This window comes from Narcine bancroftii, chromosome 4 (genome assembly GCF_036971445.1).
Source record: "Narcine bancroftii isolate sNarBan1 chromosome 4, sNarBan1.hap1, whole genome shotgun sequence".
Taxonomy (NCBI): Eukaryota; Metazoa; Chordata; class Chondrichthyes; order Torpediniformes; family Narcinidae; genus Narcine; species Narcine bancroftii.
In genome coordinates, this window is record NC_091472.1 from 7,445,340 (window position 1) to 7,464,562 (window position 19,223).

Below are 19,223 nucleotides of genomic sequence, written 5' to 3' on the forward strand. Positions count from 1 at the left end.
CCCTTTTACAGTGTGGGAGGCCCTGTCAGTAGGTGGAAAATTAAAATCTCCTACTATTGCAGCCTTATGTTGGACACACACTCATTCCTCAGCTCCACCCTCAGTAGACGATCCCTCTGATCTGTCCTGCCTGAACGCAGCTGTGATATTCTCCCTGACGATTTATGCCACTCTTCCCCCTTTCATTCCCCCTGCCCGATTCTATCGCATCTGAAGCAACAGAATATTGAGCTGTTAGTCCTGCCCCTCCCTGAAACCAAATTTCACTAATCTCATTCCCCTCAACCTTTGGTACCCTGACTATTCAGATACCCATCAATCTCTAATGTCAGTGCACCCAATGACCTGGCCTTCACATCCATCCCTAGCAGCAAATTCCAGAGGTTCACCACTCTCTGGCAACAGAAATTCCTCCACATCTGTTTTAAATGAGCGCCCTTCAATCCTGAAGATGTGCCCTCTTGTCCTTGACTCTCCGACCATGGGAAACAGCCTTTTTCAGTCCAGGTTTCAACATTCAAAATACTTCTATGATCCCCCTCAAACCAAAATTTCTTGGGATTTGAAAGGAACTGGAGTCCCGGGGTGGGGTTGGGGCAGGGTAGAGCATGTGTGGTCAAAGGGGGAACCTGCACACTCCACACAGTGAGCACGCCCCAATGTCAGGATTGATGCTGGGTCCATGGAAGTGTGGGATAGCGGTTCTACTTGTTTTGCCACGCGCTTCCCCTGAAGCCTCTGGGCCCAGTAATACAGATCATGTGACACACTGCAATGCACAAACATGCTGGAGAAACACAGCAGGTCAAAACAGCGATCGAGTCCGGACCGGGGCTCGAATCCTGTGCTCTCTGTGAGGAGTTTGTACATTCTCCCCATGTCTGTGTGGGTTTTCTCCGAGGACTCCAGTTTCCTCCCACAATTCAAAAATGTACCAGGGGTTGTAGATTAATTGGGTGCAATTGGGTGGCATGGGCTCATGGGCCAAAATGGCCTGTTACCATGCTATATGTCAAAATAAATAAATGTCTGTCTGTGGCCTCATGCACTGCTAGACTAGGGACACTTGCACATTGGAGGATCCACACTTGATATTCCCTATTGGCAGTCTCCATCCAGATAGCATTGACATCGATGTATCCAATTTCCGTTAACCCCCTTCCCGAGTCTCTCACATTCCCTATCCCTCCTCCAGCTTCTCTACTCTTTTCCCTTCCATCTCCCATCAGCGAACCATCCCCTCCCCATCATTTCTTCACCCTCTTTCACTTCCAACCCTCCCCCCAGCCCACACCATTTCATTCAGGTGCTTGCCAAAGGGCTCAGGCCCAAAAGAGGGATCTGGATCAGCTGGGGAACTGGGCCAGTAAATGGCTGATGGAATTTAATGCAGGTAAGTGTGAGGTGCTGCACTTCGGAAGAGCGAATCAGGGTAGGATGTCTACAGTAAATGGTCAGCCATTGAGGAGTGCGGAGGGGCAAAGAGATCTGAGAATACGGGTACATTGTTCCCTGAAGGTAAAGAAAGCATTTGGCATCTTAACCTTTATAAATCAAAGTGTTGAGTATAGTAGTTGGAACATTAAGTTGAAGTTATTCAAGTCATTGGCGAGGCCACAGTTAGAATATTTTTTGCAGTTCTGGTCACCCAGCAGCAGGAAAGATATCAATAAGACTGAAAGAGTGCAGAGAAGATTTACTAGGATGTTGTTGGGTCTTCAAGAGTTGTGTTACCGGGAAAGATTAAACAGGTTAAATTTAAACTCCTGGAAATGAAGAAGGATGAGGGGAGACTTGATACAGGTTTATAAGTTTGAGGGGTATAGACAGAGTAGATGTGAGTAGGGTTTTTCCACTTAGATTGAGGGAGATAAATACAAGAGGTCATAGCCTTAGGCTGAAAGGGGAGAGGTATAAAGGGAACATTAGTTTTTCACTCAGAGAGTGGTGGGAGTATGGAATGAGCTGCCATCTGATGTAGTGAATGCAGATTCAATCTTGAGTTTTAAAAATAAATTGGATCAATCCATGGATAGGAGAGGTCTAGAGGGTTACGGAATGAGAGCAGGTCAGTGGGACTAGCTAGCTTTATTGGTCGGCACAGACCAGAAGGGTCGACTGGGCTGTTTTTCTGTGGTGTAATGTACTATGGTTCTATTGGGCGGCATGGTTAACTTAACCATGGTACATCAATATTTCCGCAACAGTGACCTGGGTTCATATCCAGCGCTGTCTGTAAGGCGTTCTCCCTGTGTCTGCATTGGTTGCCTCCGGGTGCTCCATTTCCTCCCAACCTCCAAAATGTATGGGGCTTGAAGGTTAATTGGGTGTAATTATGTGGCCCGGGCTCGTGGGCTGCAAGGGCCTGTTAACGTGCTGCATGTCTAAATTTAAATTAATTCCCCTTTGCTTCCTGTGGATGTTGCGTGACCTGTTGAGTTTCTCCAGCACGCTTGTGTATTGCACTAGGACCCCAGCATCTGCAGACTCTCTTGTTCTCCTCATTCTATTTTAAGGACACCCTACACATATGCCCACACCACAAAGATATTAAAATAAGACTCCCAAGACCATTGGTTTTCAAACCTTTTCTTTCCACTCACATCCCACCTTAAGTAATCCCTATGCCATAGGCGCTCTGTGATTAGTACGGGATTTAATTATGGTGGGATGTGAGTGGGAAGAAAAAGTTTGAAAACCACTGTTTTAATCATGACTAATGTGTACGGTTTCAGAACTCCTAAGGAAATGGACCAATGTCAATTAAATTTTTTTTTAGATATACAGCATGGTAACAGGCCAGTTCAGGCCACGAGTCCGTGTCACCCAATTAAACGACAACCCCGGTACATTTTGAACAGTGAGAGGAAACCGGAGCCCCCGGGGAAAACCCACACAGACATGCGGAGATTGTACAAACTCCTTACAGACAGTGCGGGATTCGAACCCCCGTCAAGCAAAAGATTTCAGTAACAATTGGGTCTAGAGCAGTGATTCTCAACCTTCCCTTCCCACTCACCTACCACCTGAAGCAATCCCTTACTCATCACAGAGAACTGATGGGCGAAGGATTACTTAAGGTGGTAGGTGAGTGGAAAGAAATTGCTTGAAAACCATTGCCCAAGATAGACATCAATAATCCCACGGCAGGATTTTTGATGGAACAGTACAGATAGTGTCAAAGTAAAGAGGCACATCCCCAAGCAACATCAGGAAACAGATGTTCCAGTCAATATCACACTCTTGCTCACGGGATCTTGCTGTGTGAAAATGAACTGCTAGATGTCCCAGGTTTTAAAAGTGAGTGACTACACATCCAATGTGTTGTGATGTTCTGGAGCCATTCAATGTGCGATAAGAGCAGAAGAAACTTCTCTCCTTGACTGGGAAACATCCGCAATGCCTGGTTCTCTGCCTTTAAGTATGAAACACTGCAGGGTCAGGGGGAGGAGTCTAGGCTAGGTGGAGAGTAAAAGGAAGTAGGAACTGGAATAACCAGTTAAGGGAGAGGGGAAAAAGCAAGCTGATTAGTGGAATGCCGTGAACTCAATGTTCATACCCCTGAGGTTGGAGAGTGCCCAGACTAAAAATGAGGTGTCGTACCTCCAATCTGCGGATGGTCAGGGTGGGGTCGTGGGAGTTTGAGAGTGTGACCCAGAATTGAAATGGTTGGCTATGCGGAGGTCGCTTTTGTTGTGGACGGAGAGGAGGTGCTGGGGGAAGCGATCTACTAATCTGTGACCAGTCTCTCCTATGTAGAGAGGCCACAGAGGGTGCACCGGATGCAGTAAATGAATTCTTTGGAGGTACAGGCCAAGTCTTGCTTCACCTGAAAGGTTTGTTTGGAATCTCGGACCGTGGTGAGTGAGAGATGAGGGTGGAGGTATTACACCTCCTACGACCTCAGTGGAAGGTGATGGGGTGGGGCGCTGGGTGGGGAGGGAAGTGTGCACAAGGGAGTCACGGACGGAGTGGTCCCTACAGAAGACTGAGAGGGGAGAAGGAAAAATGTGGGGCCCTGTAGTAAGTGCCGGAAATTCTGGCGGAAAATGTGTTGGGGGCAGAGGTAGGCGAGGACGAGGGGGATTCTGTGTTTATTGTTTCTAGGGGTGGGGGGGCTAGGGCAGATGAGCAGGGAATGGAGGAGATGCGGATGAGGACCAGTGAATAGTGGTGGTGTGGAAGCCACGTTTGTGGAAGAAGGGAGACATTTCAGAGGCTCTGGCCTGGAAGACGTCATCCTGGGAGCAGATGCAGCGGAGACGGAGAAATGGAAAGCAGGGGATGGAGACCTTGCAGGGGATGGGGTGTGAGGATGAATAGTCCAGGTAGTTGTGGGAGTTAGAGGGTTTGTAATAAATGTCAGTGGAGAGTCTGTCTCATGAGATGGAAACAGAGAGATTCAGTAAAGAGAGAGTGTCATCAGAGATTGACCGGGTGAGTTTGAGGTCCGGATGGAAATTGGCCATGAAACTGACGAGCTCATCACGGGTGCATGACGCCGACCTGATGTAATAATCGATGTACTGGAGGAAGATTTAGGGGGGTGTCTAGCCTGTGTAGGCTTGGAGCATGTTTTGGTCCACAAACAGGCAGGCATAGCTGGGACCCATCTGGGTTCCCATGGCTACTCCTTTAATCTGGAGGTAGTGGGATGAGTTAAATGAAAAATTATTAAGGATGAGGCCAAGTTCTTCCAGGTGGAGGATCATGGTGGTGGTAGGTGAGGTCCAGGAAAAAGCAAAATGCTTTGAGGTCTTCTGTGTGGGGAATGGAGGTGTAAAGGGATTGGACATCAATCGTGGTGGTCCGGTTTGGGGAATCTGAAGTCTTGGAGGAGGTGGAGGGTGTGTGAGGTGTCATGGATGTAGGTGGGGAAGGATTGAACTAGTTATTCCAGTTACTACTTCCTTTATCTCTCCACCCAGCCTAGACTCCTCCCCCCTCCCCTCCCACCGCAGTGTTTCTATCCCTCTCCACCTATCATTTCCCACCCTTACCACCCCTCTTCCCCCTTCCCCCTTTTGTTTGGACATCTCTCATGTTCCCCCACACCTTGGTGAAGGGCTCCAGCCCGAAACATTGGTTTTGTATGTTGCAACGTAAAGGCCCTGTTTGACCTGCTGAGTTTCTCCAGCATTTTTGTGTTTTTTTCATGTAACCACAGTGTCCACAGAATCCTGCGTTTTACCTTTGAAACTAATGGTGTTTTGATCACTGGATGCAATGTGTTCCCTTATACACATCCTGTCATTTGATCTGTCTCACTACACAAAAGGAGATCTATGGTTGGGACCTCTGGATGCTGATTGAGGAAGCTTTCCTGAACACGTTTAATAAACTCTAAACTTTTGCAGTATGGGAGTATTGGAGTCAACACCTGGATCTGCAACTCCTGGATCTGCAACTCCTGCAACATCAGGATCTGAAAAGCCTGGACCTATAACAGCTGGATTTTCAACAGCTGGACTTGCCACACCTGCAACACCTGGATCTGCAGCAGCTGGACCTGGAACACCTGGATCTGAAAAGCCTGGACCTGAAATAGCTGGACCTGCAACACCTGGACCTGAAGATAGTTTAGGAGATAGTGCAGAAAATGGCCGAAGGAGTGCAGTGTTGGGGGGGTGGTGGGATGGGGGGGGGGGGTTGTATGATCATGCACTCTAGTAGAAGAAATAAAGCGTAGATCAGTGGTTCTCAACTTTTTCTTTCCGCTCACATCCCACTTTAAGTAATCCCTATGCCATTGGTGCTCTGTGATTAGTAAGGGATTGCTTAAGGTGGGGTATGTGAGTGGGAAGGGAAGGTTGAGAACCACTGCTCTTGACCCAATTGTGACTGAAATATTTGCTTGAGAAAAATTGTCGTTGACCCATTTTCTTTGGAGTTATGAAACTGTGCACATAACGAGTCAATGAGGGACGATTAAAACAGAGGCTTTCAAACTTTTTCTTTCCACCCACATCCTACCCTAAGCAATCCCTTACTGATCCCAGAGCACCTTAGGCACAGGGATTACTTAACGTGGTAAATGAGTGGAAAGAAAAAGGTTGAGAACCACTGGCATAGACTAATTTCTAAATGGACAACGAGTTCATAAATCAAGGGTGCAGTGGGACCTGTGAGTCCTTGTGCACGACTCCTTAAAGATCAACTTCCCTGTAGAGTTGTTGGTAAGAAAGGCAGATGGACTGTTGCCATTTATTTTTGGGGATATATAATATAACAACAGGAAGTGATTTTGAAGCTTTATAAAACTTTGGTAGACCACACTGAGTATTGTGAGCAGTTTTGGATTCCACATCTAAGGAAGGATACATTGGCATTGGAGAGGGCCCAGAGGAGGTTTACAAGAATGGTCCCCAGAGTGAGGATTTTCATGTGAGGAGTGTTTGGAGGCTCCGGGACTGTACTCGCTAGAGTTTAGAAGGACGAGGGATCTCAATGAAACCTATCGACTACTTAAAGGACTGGATAGAGTGGATGTGGAGAGGATATTTCCAATGGTGGGGGAGTCTGGGACCAGAGGGCACATGGCCTCAGAATACACAAAATGTTCCTTTAGTACAGAGATGAGGAGGAATTTCTTCACCCAGATGCTGGGAATCTGTGGAAATTGCTGCCGTGGACGGCTGTGGTGGCCAAGTCATTGGGGATAATTAAAGTGGAGATTGATACGTTCTAGATCAGGAAGGGAATCAAGGGTTATGGGGAGAAGGCAGGAGAATGGGATAGACATGATGGAATGGAGGTACAAACTCAATGGGCCAAATAGCCTGGAAACACCATTGTCTATAGAGAGCTCGCAAAATCATCGAGGACCCCTCTATCACCCCGCACACAGCATCTTCCAGTTACTCCCATCAGGGGAAAAGATACAGGAGGATTAGAGCCAGCCCCACTGGGTTGAACTTCTTACATGGGCAGTGAGAATAATGAATGACTTTTGAACTGCTAAAGCAATTCTCCGTGATTTTAATATTTATTAATATTTATATTTAATAGATGTAAATAAGACGTGTGTATAGGTTCTGTGTGTATGTATAGTTTGTCAGTATGTCTGAGGCTTCTTTACACGTGTTTGCACTGATTTTGCACCTTGGACGGGAGAACACTGTTTCGTCAGGTTGTACACCCGTAATCAGATGATAAATAAACTTGAACTTGCCCCAGCAACACATAGTGAGCAACAACTGGATTAGCCATGTCTGAACCGGTAACCCATGGATCAGTGCATCTTTGGCTTGGCTTCGCGGACGAAGATTTATGGAGGGGGTAAAAAGTCCACGTCAGCTGCAGGCTCGTTTGTGGCTGACCAGTCCGATGCGGGACAGGCAGACACGATTGCAGCGGTTGCAAGGGAAAATTTGTTGGTTGGGGTTGGGTGTTGGGTTTTTCCTCCTTTGCCTTTTGTCAGTGAGGTGGGCTCTGCGGTCTTCTTCAAAGGAGGCTGCTGCCCGCCAAACTGTGAGGCGCCAAGATGCACGGTTTGAGGCGTTATCAGCCCACTGGCGGTGGTCAATGTGGCAGGCACCAAGAGATTTCTTTAGGCAGTCCTTGTACCTTTTCTTTGGTGCACCTCTGTCACGGTGGCCAGTGGAGAGCTCGCCATATAACACGATCTTGGGAAGGCGATGGTCCTCCATTCTGGAGACGTGACCCATCCAGCGCAGCTGGATCTTCAGCAGCGTGGACTCGATGCTGTCGACCTCTGCCATCTCGAGTACCTCGACGTTAGGGGTGTGAGCGCTCCAATGGATGTTGAGGATGGAGCGGAGACAACGCTTCCACCTGGACAAACCCACCGCTGGACGAACACTATCTCAACCACACACGCTTGCAGCCACATCACTTGGTGGGGTTGGGGGGTTGAGGGGTGGGGATGCTGTGCTCTGTTTCCTTGGGGGCACTGCCACCTGGTGTCGTGCCCGGGTCCTACAACTCCCTAGCCATTCAGTCCTGATTTGCTGGAGCCAACCAGTACTTGACAGAATGGAAGTTAAACCAAAATCTGCAGACACGAGGGTTGAAGTAAAAATACAAAATGCCGGAGAAACTCAGAAGATCAAGCAGTGTCCTTTATATAGTAAAGGTAAAAATACATAACCGACATTTCAGGTTTGATCCCTTCCACAAACCTTGATGAGGGGCTCAAGCCAGAAGCGTTAGTTCTGTACTTTTACCGTTGCTATATAAAGGACAGTGTTTGACCTGCTAAGTTTCTCTAGCATTTCGTGTTTTTACTTGACAGAATGGAGAAGCAAGGTTAGGTGGTCAAGGATGTGGTTTGATGATGAAAATAGTGTGTTAATTTGATGTTTAATTTTGTGTATAGTGAGGCGGTAATGATAACTGTTTCTCGCAGTTTGCTGCCATGTGGTTTTTAGCTATAGCACTGTTTTTTAATGTTATAGTTGTAGTTTTAAATAAAGTTTGTAGGTTTAAAAAAATGGTTGGTTAAGGACTTTATCTGGGGGCATTGACCGCCAGGTCCATCGCCTCCTGTGCTGAGCATGGTTTGGAGCTTAAGTCCAACAACCTTGCGCTCAACCTTCAGCAAAACCAAGGGGATGATTGTGGACTTCAGGAGGAACTCAGGGGAACACGATGCAGTCCTCATCGAGGCCTCAGTAGTGGAGAGGGTCAAGAACTTCATATTCCTGGTTGTCTACATCTCCGAAGATCTGTCCTGGAGCTTCTGCGTTGATGCAGTCAAGAAGAAGGCCCGCCAGCGGCTATACATTGTGAGGTGTCCGAGCCGATTCGGTAGGTCACCGAAAACTCTCAAAAACTTCTACAGGGATACCGTGGAGAGCATTCTAACTGGTTCCATCACTGTCTGATGCAAAGGTGCCAATGCTCAGGGCAAGAAAAATCTCCAGAAGGTTCTTAACATCGCAGGCACCGGACTTCACTCCATCGAGAACATCTACAAGAGGAGATGTCTTAAGAAAGCAGCCTCTATCCTCAAAGACCCCCACTGGCTTCTTACCTGTTGGCCTGTGCTCCTCTCCCCGCCCCGTCTTCTTTCTTTCCCAGCCTTTTTATTCTGGTGCCCACCTGCTTTTTACATGTACTTTGACGAAGGGCTCAGACCCGAAATGTTGGTTATCTATCTTTGCCTTCCTATGGATGCTGTGAGACCGGCAGATGTTTGTGTTTCACCTCATTCTATCCACTGTAAATGAACCATGAGGGTTGCCCATTCATAGTTCTGGAGAGTTCTCAATGGGGATTGAACAACTTTCCTCGAAGCCTGTTCGACACAGAATGTTCTTGTCATCCACCATTGATTGGTTAACTCCAAGTCTTAAATTCCATGGATTATTGTTTGTCAAGGCAACAGATGAAAGAGCAGGCTGGAGCTGCTATTGTCTGCAGGAGAGTTGTAAGAGGGTCATGTAGTTTTGTATGCAGAGAGAGTCAAACAGGCTTTCCCTCAGTCTCAGAGAGTGTGTGTGTGTGTGTGAGAGAGAGAAAAGCAGAGATCACTTGACAGTGCCAGCCAGCAGAAGTTGCTGAAACTGGAAACAGGACAAGCTGGCAAGATTTTGGAAGATGGCCTGGTCGAAGTCCTTGTGGTTCATGCAAGAGGATAGGACTCGCTGTCTAATGTTTCATTTGGAATAATTTCACTTTGAATAAGAGAAACAAAAACGAACTCTGTGGTGACCTGAAAGAAAGAGGTTATCACCTGGAGAACCCTGAGGGGGCAAGTTTCATCACCAAGGCACAGAGGTGACTGATGGAAGTACATCAGTTGTGGAGGTCCTCAAACAACACATCTCCCTCTGAAAACCATCAAGAACCTTCCTGAGCAATAATCATTAACTTTTGAAGCACCAAAGCCTGGTGAACTTTATACATGTTAAATTCATGTTTAAAGATAATTAAAAACAACTTTTGTTCAGGTAACCATTTGTCTTGGTGAATATCTATCGCTGCTGGGTTTATTGGTCCTCTGCGTTCATAACATTTTATGGGGACTTGCCCTCTCAGGGATCTCCAGATGATAACCTCTTTCTTTCAGGTCACCACAGAGTTTCTTTTTGGTTTTTCTTATTCCAATTAAAAAATTAGACAGCCAGTTCTTTCCTCTTGCATGAACCACAAGGGCTTTGATCAGGCTATCTTCCACACCGGGGCTTCTTGCTAGCTTGTCCTGTTCCAGTCCCAGCAACTTTTTACTGGTCACAACACTGTCAAGTGCTCTCACTCTCTCTCTCTCTCTCTCTCTCTCTCTCTCTCTCTCTCTCTCTCACACACACACACACACACACACACACACACACACACACACACTCACACACACACACACACACACACTCACACACACACACACACACACACACACTCACACACACACACACACACACTCACACACACACACACACAATCACACACACTCACACACACACACACACACTCACACACACACACACACACTCACACACACACACACACACACTCACACACACACACACACACACACTCACACACACTCACACACACACTCACACACACACACACACACTCACACACACACACACTCACACACACACACACTCACACACACTCACACACACACTCACACACACACACACACTCACACACACACACACACACACTCACACACACACACACACACTCACACACACACACACTCACACACACACACACACTCACACACACTCACACACACACACACACACTCACACACACACACACACACTCACACACACACACACACTCACACACACACACACACTCACACACACACACACACACACTCACACACACACACACTCACACACACACACACACACACACACTCACACACACACACACACACTCACACACACACACACTCACACACACACACACACACACTCACACACACACACACACACACACACACACTCACACACACACACACACACACTCACACACACACACACACACTCACACACACACACACACACACTCACACACACACACACACACACACACACACACTCACACACTCACACACTCACACACACACACACACATACACAAACACATGTGCGCGCGGTCGGCGACATATGGGCTGCTAGAGACAGGCTCATGGGAACCAGGTATTGGAGCCAGGTTTTCAGAGCGTGCTGAGGGCAAGGTGGGCTTCTAAAGAGCGTGATTATGTCAGAGGTTTGGATCTGGAGCTCCGGTTACTGATGGATTGAACAGGATCTGGAGCTCTGGTTAACAGGAGGCTGCGGGAGCACTGGACGTGAATCCACGGGCTCTCAGTGACTGAAGGAATTTTATATAACCATATAACTATTTATGGAGAGGAAACAGGCCATGTTGGCCTTTTGAGTCTGCACCAGTTCACTAGAACAACTCTACTAACTCAAACCTCCTGCTCTCCTCCAATAACCTTCCAACCCCCTCAACTGCATGTATACATCCAACCTTCTCTTAAATGACAAAAGGGACCCTGCCGTATCTATCTCATTCGGAAAATCATTCCATTCTGCGACCACTCGCTGAGTGAAAAGGCCACCTCTAATATTTCTCCTGAAGTGTTGCCCCCTTACCCTTAACTCATGGCCTCCTGTTCCAACCTCCCCTGCCCTGAGGGGAAAGAGTCTGTTTATGTCTAGTCTATCTATTCCGTTCATAATTTTAAATACCTCTTTCAGTCTCCTCTCAGTCGTCTACATTCCAATGAATAAAGTCCCAGTCTCCTGAATCTCTCACTGTAATCTAAATTCAGTAAGACAGGCAAACATAGAAACATAGAAAATAAGTTTAAGAGAAGGCCATTTGGCCCTTCAAGCCTACACCACAATTTAATATCATCATGGCTGATCAGTACCCGGTTCCTGCCTTCTCCCCATATCCTCTGATCCCCTTGGCCACAAAGGTCAAATCTAACCTACTCTTAAATATTGACAAGGACCTGGCCTCGACTACTTCCTGTGGCAAAGAATTCCACACATTTACCACACTCTGAGAGAAGAAATTTTTCCTCATCTCAATCCTAAAAAACTTCCCCCTTATCCTTAAACTGTGACCCCTGGTTCTGGTTTCTCCCAGCAACATCCCTGTAAACCTTCTCTGCACCCTCTCCACCTTATCTATATCCTTTCTATAATTTGGAGACCAGAACTGAGCCCAGTACTCCAAACCTGGCCTCACCAATGCCTTGAACAGCTGCAGCATCACCTCCCACCTCCTATACTCTAGAGCACACATGTCAAACTCTGGCCCGCGGGCCAAATGTATTAGAGGTGGCCCGCCCTGCCGCGAGAGCCGATGCTGTTTTTTGGACCCACCCCCCCACCATCCTCCCCCTTCATTGCACATCCTTCCCCATTGTAACACGAGAAATTGTAACACAAGAAGTCTGTCGATGTCATCAGCCGGCAAGCCAGTTGGAAGGCTCCCCGCACAACCAGTCACTTCTCCCACCTGTCGAGCGGTGCGGCGGATGAGTGAGCGCCTGTGATTTCCTGTCGGCGCGACGGGCATGGCAGGCTGCGCACGGCCCCCGGGCAGCGCGAGCCCCGCGCGACTGGCACCGGACGGCCCTTCCACACCGCAAGCACACTTCTCCCGGTCGCCACAGCCTTCAGTGCTTGCACCTGTGCGGATCCCAGGGACGGCTGGTTCGGCCCTGCACTTGAAGAGAGAGAGGGTGGCTGTCCGCAAAGGCTGATCGGCAGCACGCTGGGCCTGAGTGGGTGGGTAAGCAGGGGTGGGCAGAGGGTGTAGGTGAGGAGTAATGGGCAGGGGAAGTTATGGTGGTGCGAGGGGCAGTTAGAGGGAGGGATGAGTAGAAGGATAGGGAAGAGGTAAAAGGGGAGGGGCAGGGCAAGTAGGGGAGGGGTGATTAGAGGGTGAGAGACGGGAAGAGGGAGGAACAGGTTGAGGGGAGAGGCAGTAGAGGGGCGTGTTTAGGATGGGGTGTGTAGGTGTGTAGAGGCAGAGTGAATGGAGTGAGGGGTGAGTAGAGGTTGGGTAAAGGACTGGTCAGGTAGAAGGATGGTGGGTCGAGGGTGAATAGAGGCCTAGAGCCTGAGGAGTGAGCAGGAAATGCTGAGTCCTGATGCAGGCCAAAATGGACACAGCCTGTGAATGCTAACTACATCTCCACAGGGACCAAATAGGTTTCCCTCAGGTCAAGCAAAGGGTGAACTTGAGCTACCTTCTCCTGACCTGTAACATTATCCTCCTAAAGTTATATCCTAAAGTTTAACATTACATATGTTGAAAGAAGAGAAAACATGCAGATGTTGTTGAAAAATTTCAATAAATATTTAGTTCGGCCCTCGACTTAGTCCAAGTTTTTAATTTTGGCCCTCCGTGAATTTGAGTTTGACACCCCTGCTCTAGACTATGATTTATGAAGGCCAGCAGACCATATGCCTTCTTAACCACCCTGTCAACATGGGAATCCACCTTCAATGAACTCTGTACCATAACCCCCAGGTCCCTCTGCTCCTCTGTGTGCCTCAATGCCCTCCCCTTAACTGTATATGCCTTATTCTGGTTATTTTTACCGAAATGCAACACCTCACACCTGTCTACATTGAATTCCATCTGCCATCTTTCAGCCCACTCTTCCAAACAAACCAAATCCTTCTGTAATCCAATAAAATCTACCTCACGATCCACCACTCGCCTTATTTTTGTATCATCCGCATTTTTGCTTACCCAGTTAACCACACCCTCCTCAAAAATCATTAATATAAATGATAAATAACAAGGGACCCAGCACCAATCCCTGAGACACCCCGTTTCTCACAGCCTTCCAACCTGACATACAGTTGTCCACCATGACTCTCTGCTGTCTATCTTCCAGCCACCTCTGAACCCATGTCACAATCTCTCTACTAATCCCTAGTGACTGAACCTTCCTTATTAACCTTCCATGCAGAACCTTATCAAAAGCCTTCCTAAAATCCAAATAGATCACATCAACCGCCCTACCTTCATCCACCATTTTTGTCACCTCCTCAAAAAACTCAACAAGGTTTATCAAACATGACTTTCCCTTCACAAACCCATGCTGGGTGCCCCTAATCAATCCCTGCCTTTCCAGATATGCGTATATACTATCTTGAAGAATACCCTCCATAATCTTCCCCACCACCAAAGTCAAACTTACTGGCCAATAGTTACTTGGCCTACACCTACTGGCTTTATTGAACAATGGAACTACATTTGCAACCCTCCGATCCTGTGGTACCACCCCCTCCTCCAGTGATCTTTGAAAAATCACCGTCAGTGCCCCCGCTATTTGTTCTCTGACCTCCCTTAAAGTCCTGGGAAAAATCCCATCAGGATCAGGAGACTTATCCACCTTAATTGACCCTAGAAGCTCCAAATCTCTCACTTTACTAATCCTTATCCTTTCCATAACTAAGCCCTTTGCCTCTCTTATCTTGTATAGCCTAATGTCCCTTTCCCTTGTGAATACGGATGAGAAAAATTTGTTCAATATTTCTCCCATCTCTATGGTTCATAGTTCACCAGTCCCATCATCCAGTGGACCTATTCTATCATTAATATTCCTTTCACTATTCACGTATCTGTAAAAACCCTTAGGATTCACCTTTGCCTTATTAGCTATAGACTCCTCATACCTTCTTTTTGCCTCTCTAATTTCTCTCTTAAGGTTCTTCCTGCAATCTAAGTAACGACCATACATCTCCTCAATCCTTTGTTTTTTTATATTTGGTATTGGCCTCCCTCTTGTTCCGAACCAACTTCTTAATTTCACCAGAAAACCATGGCTCCCTCATACCTTTAGTCTTCCCCTTTGGCCTGACTGGAACATAAAGATCCTGTACTCTCAAAATCTCACCACTAAATGCCCCCCAAATTTCTTCTACATCCTTTCTGGGAAAAGGTTCAGCCCACACAACTCTCTGCAAATCCCTTCTCATTTCTCCAAATCTGCCCTTCCCCCACTCGAAGACCTTCAACCTCGGACCTGACCTATCCATATAACCATTTCACCATATAACCACTTACAGCACAGAACAGGCCAGTTCGGCCCTACTAGTCCATGCCATAGCAAATCCCCACCCTCCTAGTCCCACTGACCAGCACCCGGTCCATACCCCTCTTGTCCCCTCCTATCCATGTAACGATCCAGTCTTTCCTTAAATGTAACCAATGATCCCGCCTCGACCACGTCTGCCGGAAGCTCATTCCACATCCCCACCACCCTCTGCGTAAAGAAATTTCCCCTCATGTTCCCCTTATAATTTTCTCCCTTCAATCTTAAACCATGTCCTCTAGTTTGAATCTCCCCCTTTCTTAATTATCCCTTTCCATCATTAAGCTAAAGCTAATGGACCCATGACCACTGGATCCGAAGTTCTCCCTAACGCTCACCTCCGTCACCTGCCCCATTGCATTCCCAAACAACAGATCTAACACCGCTTCCCTTCCAGTTGGCGTCTCAACATATTGCTGCAAAAAGCCATCCTGAACATAATGCATAAATACTATGCCATCCTGCCCTTTTACTGTCTGTGTTTCCCAAACGATGTTTGGAAAATTGAAATCCCCAACCAACACCACCCTATTTCTCCTGCATATCTCACCTATTCCCTTGCACATTTGCTCTTCTAGTTCCCTTTCACCATTTGAAGGCCTATAATATACCCCATAATAGTAACCTCACCCTTCTTATTTTTCAGCTCTACCCACACTGCCTCCCTCGATGAGCCCTCCAGTCTACCTTGCCTCAGCACTGCTGTAATATCCTCCCCAATAAGTAATGCCACACCTCCCCCTCTTAATCCACCAACTCTGTCACATCTAAAGCAGCAAAATCCTGGAACATTCAACTGCCAGTCACAACCTTCCTTCTCATCTCATGGATCTCCTACATCCTACCTTCTGCATATCCCATTCTCACAATTTCCACTACAACATCTTTTTATTACTTCCTGCTTTTCCTCCCTCAAATTATTTAAACTTGCTTCTTTCCTTAGCCTACAAATTCTCACCCTGCTCACCTGCCTAACTTGAAACCCTGTCCCCAACCATAATAGTTTAAACCCACCCCTGACAGCCCTACAAATGCCACCGCCAGGACATTGGTCCCTCTGGTATTAAGATCTAACCCATCATTACGGTATAGGTCCCATCTTCCCCAAAAAAGGTCCCAGTGGTCCAAGAACTTGAAACCCTGTCTCTTAATCTACCCCTATAGCCACATATTTAACCTCCACCTAATTCTATTTCTGCCCTCATTGTCATGTGGCACAGGAAGCAATCCAGAGATTACCCCCTTAGTGGTCCTCCTTTTAAGCTACTCAACTCAACTCCCTATACTCATTCTGCAGGACCACTTCCTCCTTCCTTCCAACATCATTGGTACCAACATGTACCACAACCTCAGGCTCCTCACCCTTCCCTTTTAGGATGCTCTGAACGCTCATAGTCACATCCCAGACCCTGGCACCAGGGAGGCAAACCACCATCTGGTTTTCCTCATCACATCCACAAAAACCTCTGTCTGTCCTCCTAACCATTGAATCCCCTATAACTATCACCCTTTTCCTTTTATCCCTACCTTTCTGGTTCACAGAGGTTGACACCACACCTCTGCCCACCATAGTCTGACTATCCCCCTTCTCAGTACTCAAGGTGGAGGACCAATTTCTGAAGATTACAGACTCGGGTGCTTGCACATGAACCTGACCCTTCCCTTTCCTCCTCCTGTCGGCAACCCACTGCCCCTCCTCCCGTGGCCCCTGTGCGACCACCTGCCTGTAGCTCTTGTCTACGATAGCCTCATTCTCCCTAACCAGAGTGAGGTCATCGAGCTGCAGCTCAAGTTCCCTGACTCGGTCCCTAAGACGCTGCATCTCAGCCCACTTTGTGCACACGTGGACGTCCGGGAGACGTGAAGACTCCATGACTTCCCACATGTGACACTGAGAGCAGAAAACTGCCCTCACTCTCATCCTGGTTCCTTAAATTAACCGTGAATGCCTTACCTTTAGTCCAGCATGCTTGTCCTCAGCCTCTGCTCGCCGAAGCCTCTCGAGCCAAAGCCCCACTCCTTCACTGTGCCACTCACTCATTGGGCTGCTCCACACTGGCCACTCCCCTCTACTTACCCTCCTTTTATTGGCCCCTTGACTAATTAACTCCCTCACTGTCTCCAAGCTCCTCCTCCTCCAGATCGTCGCCCGATCTCCAGTCGCCGCCTCGTCCGACTCACAGCCCGAACCAAGTTGCTTCTTGTGCTTCCATTTTTCTCTGAATTTAAGGGGGTTTTGGTCAATGCCCCCATGGCAGACTAAAGGCAGTGTTCTACAATATTACATTTCTGTATTGCTCCATGAGAGTAAATATTATCTGTATCTGATCTGATCTGAAACACAGCCAGGTCCATCACAGGCTGCCACCTCCCACCTACTGCAGACGTCCATGTGAGGCTCTGCCTCAAGAAGGCAGCCAGCATCATAAAGGAACCCCCCCCACCACATCACCTATGTCACAGCCTCTTCTCACTACTGTCTTCAGGCAGTAGGTGCAGAAGCCTGACGACCAGGACCTCCAGGTTCGAGAACAGTTGCTTTCCAACAGCTATCAGGCTCTTGAACCTCCCCTTGTTACACTGATCAGGGACTGCTCCGACACTATAAAGGAGCCTTCCTTCCCTCATCTCCTCTTTCCCTTCCTCCCCCACTTCCCACACACCCTCCCCTCCTCCTTTTTATATCGGCATCTACCTGTTTTTCTAGATTCCTGATGAAGGGCCAAGGCCCGAAATGTTGACAGAGTGAAACACGCTCGACTGTGATTGCAGTAAACACACAGAAATGCTGGAGGAACTCAGCCAGTCTGTTCAGCATCTCTCGGAGACAAAGATATTGTGGTGATATACCTCTAGCCGACTGCAGGGGGTGATCTCTGTACCTGCTGGAAGATCACTGGAGGACAGACCACAACTGGCCGGCTGTCAATCGGACGACCTGAATAGACCTAACTCCACCTGGCCGGCTGTCAATCAACCGCCTGGGATATAATCCTGAGCCGGCCCCTCCTGAGAGAGTCACTCGGGAGCCACCGGTACAGCTACCACTGTGGCAGAGACTTTTGACTGAATAAAGCCTGTTGTACAGTCTTTCTCGTGTCAGTGCATCACAGATATATTCCCAACGTTTTGGGCCTGAGCCCTTCTTCAATCAGAAAAGACCGAAGCAAGATAGATCAGAAAGTCTCAGAGTTCAAACAATGGGGGAGAAATCCAGACCAACAAAAGGTGTTAATTGGACGTGATCTGGGAGGAGTTAGAATTTAGTTTGAGAGCAACAGGCAGTGCAGATGGGGAGCAGTGAGAGAGCCTTTTAATTCTGATAGATGTGATGCGATCTGCTGGGTTTCTCCAACACGTTTGTGTATTGCACTCGACCACAGTATCTGCAGGTTTTCTCATTGACCACAGCAGGTCTTTGTTTGCTCTTTCATAAAGCCACTTTACAATGGAACAAACACCTGGTGAGGGGGTGGGGGGGGGGGTGGGGGGCGGGATCTCACTGAAAACATTTTGAATGTTGACCAGGCGGGGACACATTAGATATGGAATGGTTGTTTTGCATGGTGCGGATTCTAGGACAAGAGGGCAAAACTTCAGGATTGAGGGGTGTCTGCTTAGGACAGAGATGTAGAGGAACTGTTAAATCTAAATTTAGACATACAGCATGGTAACCAGCCATTTTGGCCCCACAAGTCCATGCGCTCAATTATACCCAATTAACCTACATCCCAGCATGCTTCAAATGGTGGGAGGAAACCGGAGCCCCATGGAAAACCCACGCAGAAACGGGAAGAACGTACCAACTCCTTACAGACAGTGTGGGATTCGAACCCTGGTCCCGATCGCTGGCGCTAAAAGAGCATCGCACTAACCGTGCTCTGATTTCTTCAGCCAGAGCATGGTGAATCTATGGAATCTATTGCCACAGGCGGTTGTGAGGCCAGGTCATTGGGTATATTTAAGGCAGAAATTGATAGGTACTTGACGAGTCAGGTAATCAAAGGTTATGGGGAGAAAACCGGGCAGTGGGGCTGAGTGGGGAAATGGATCAGCTCATGATTGAATGGTGGGGCAGCCTCAATCCCTGACTTCCTGACCGGAAGACCTCAGTCAGTCCGGAAATAGTATGCCCAACACCATCACACTGAGCACAGCCCGCCCCCCC

At 47.8% G+C, this 19,223-nt stretch overlaps 1 long non-coding RNA gene across 2 annotated transcripts in view; it reads left to right on the top strand.

Moving 5' to 3' along the window:
- The first annotated feature begins 3,509 nt into the window (after positions 1-3,509).
- Positions 3,510-19,223, top strand: part of LOC138759774 (uncharacterized) — a 29,563-nt gene continuing 13,849 nt past the window's right edge. The window contains exon 1 of one of the 2 annotated variants that reach the window (XR_011355077.1): positions 3,510-3,860. This is a non-coding gene — a long non-coding RNA (uncharacterized lncRNA). The remainder of the gene's footprint in view (positions 3,861-19,223) is intronic. The other variant, XR_011355078.1, reaches the window with a different exon arrangement.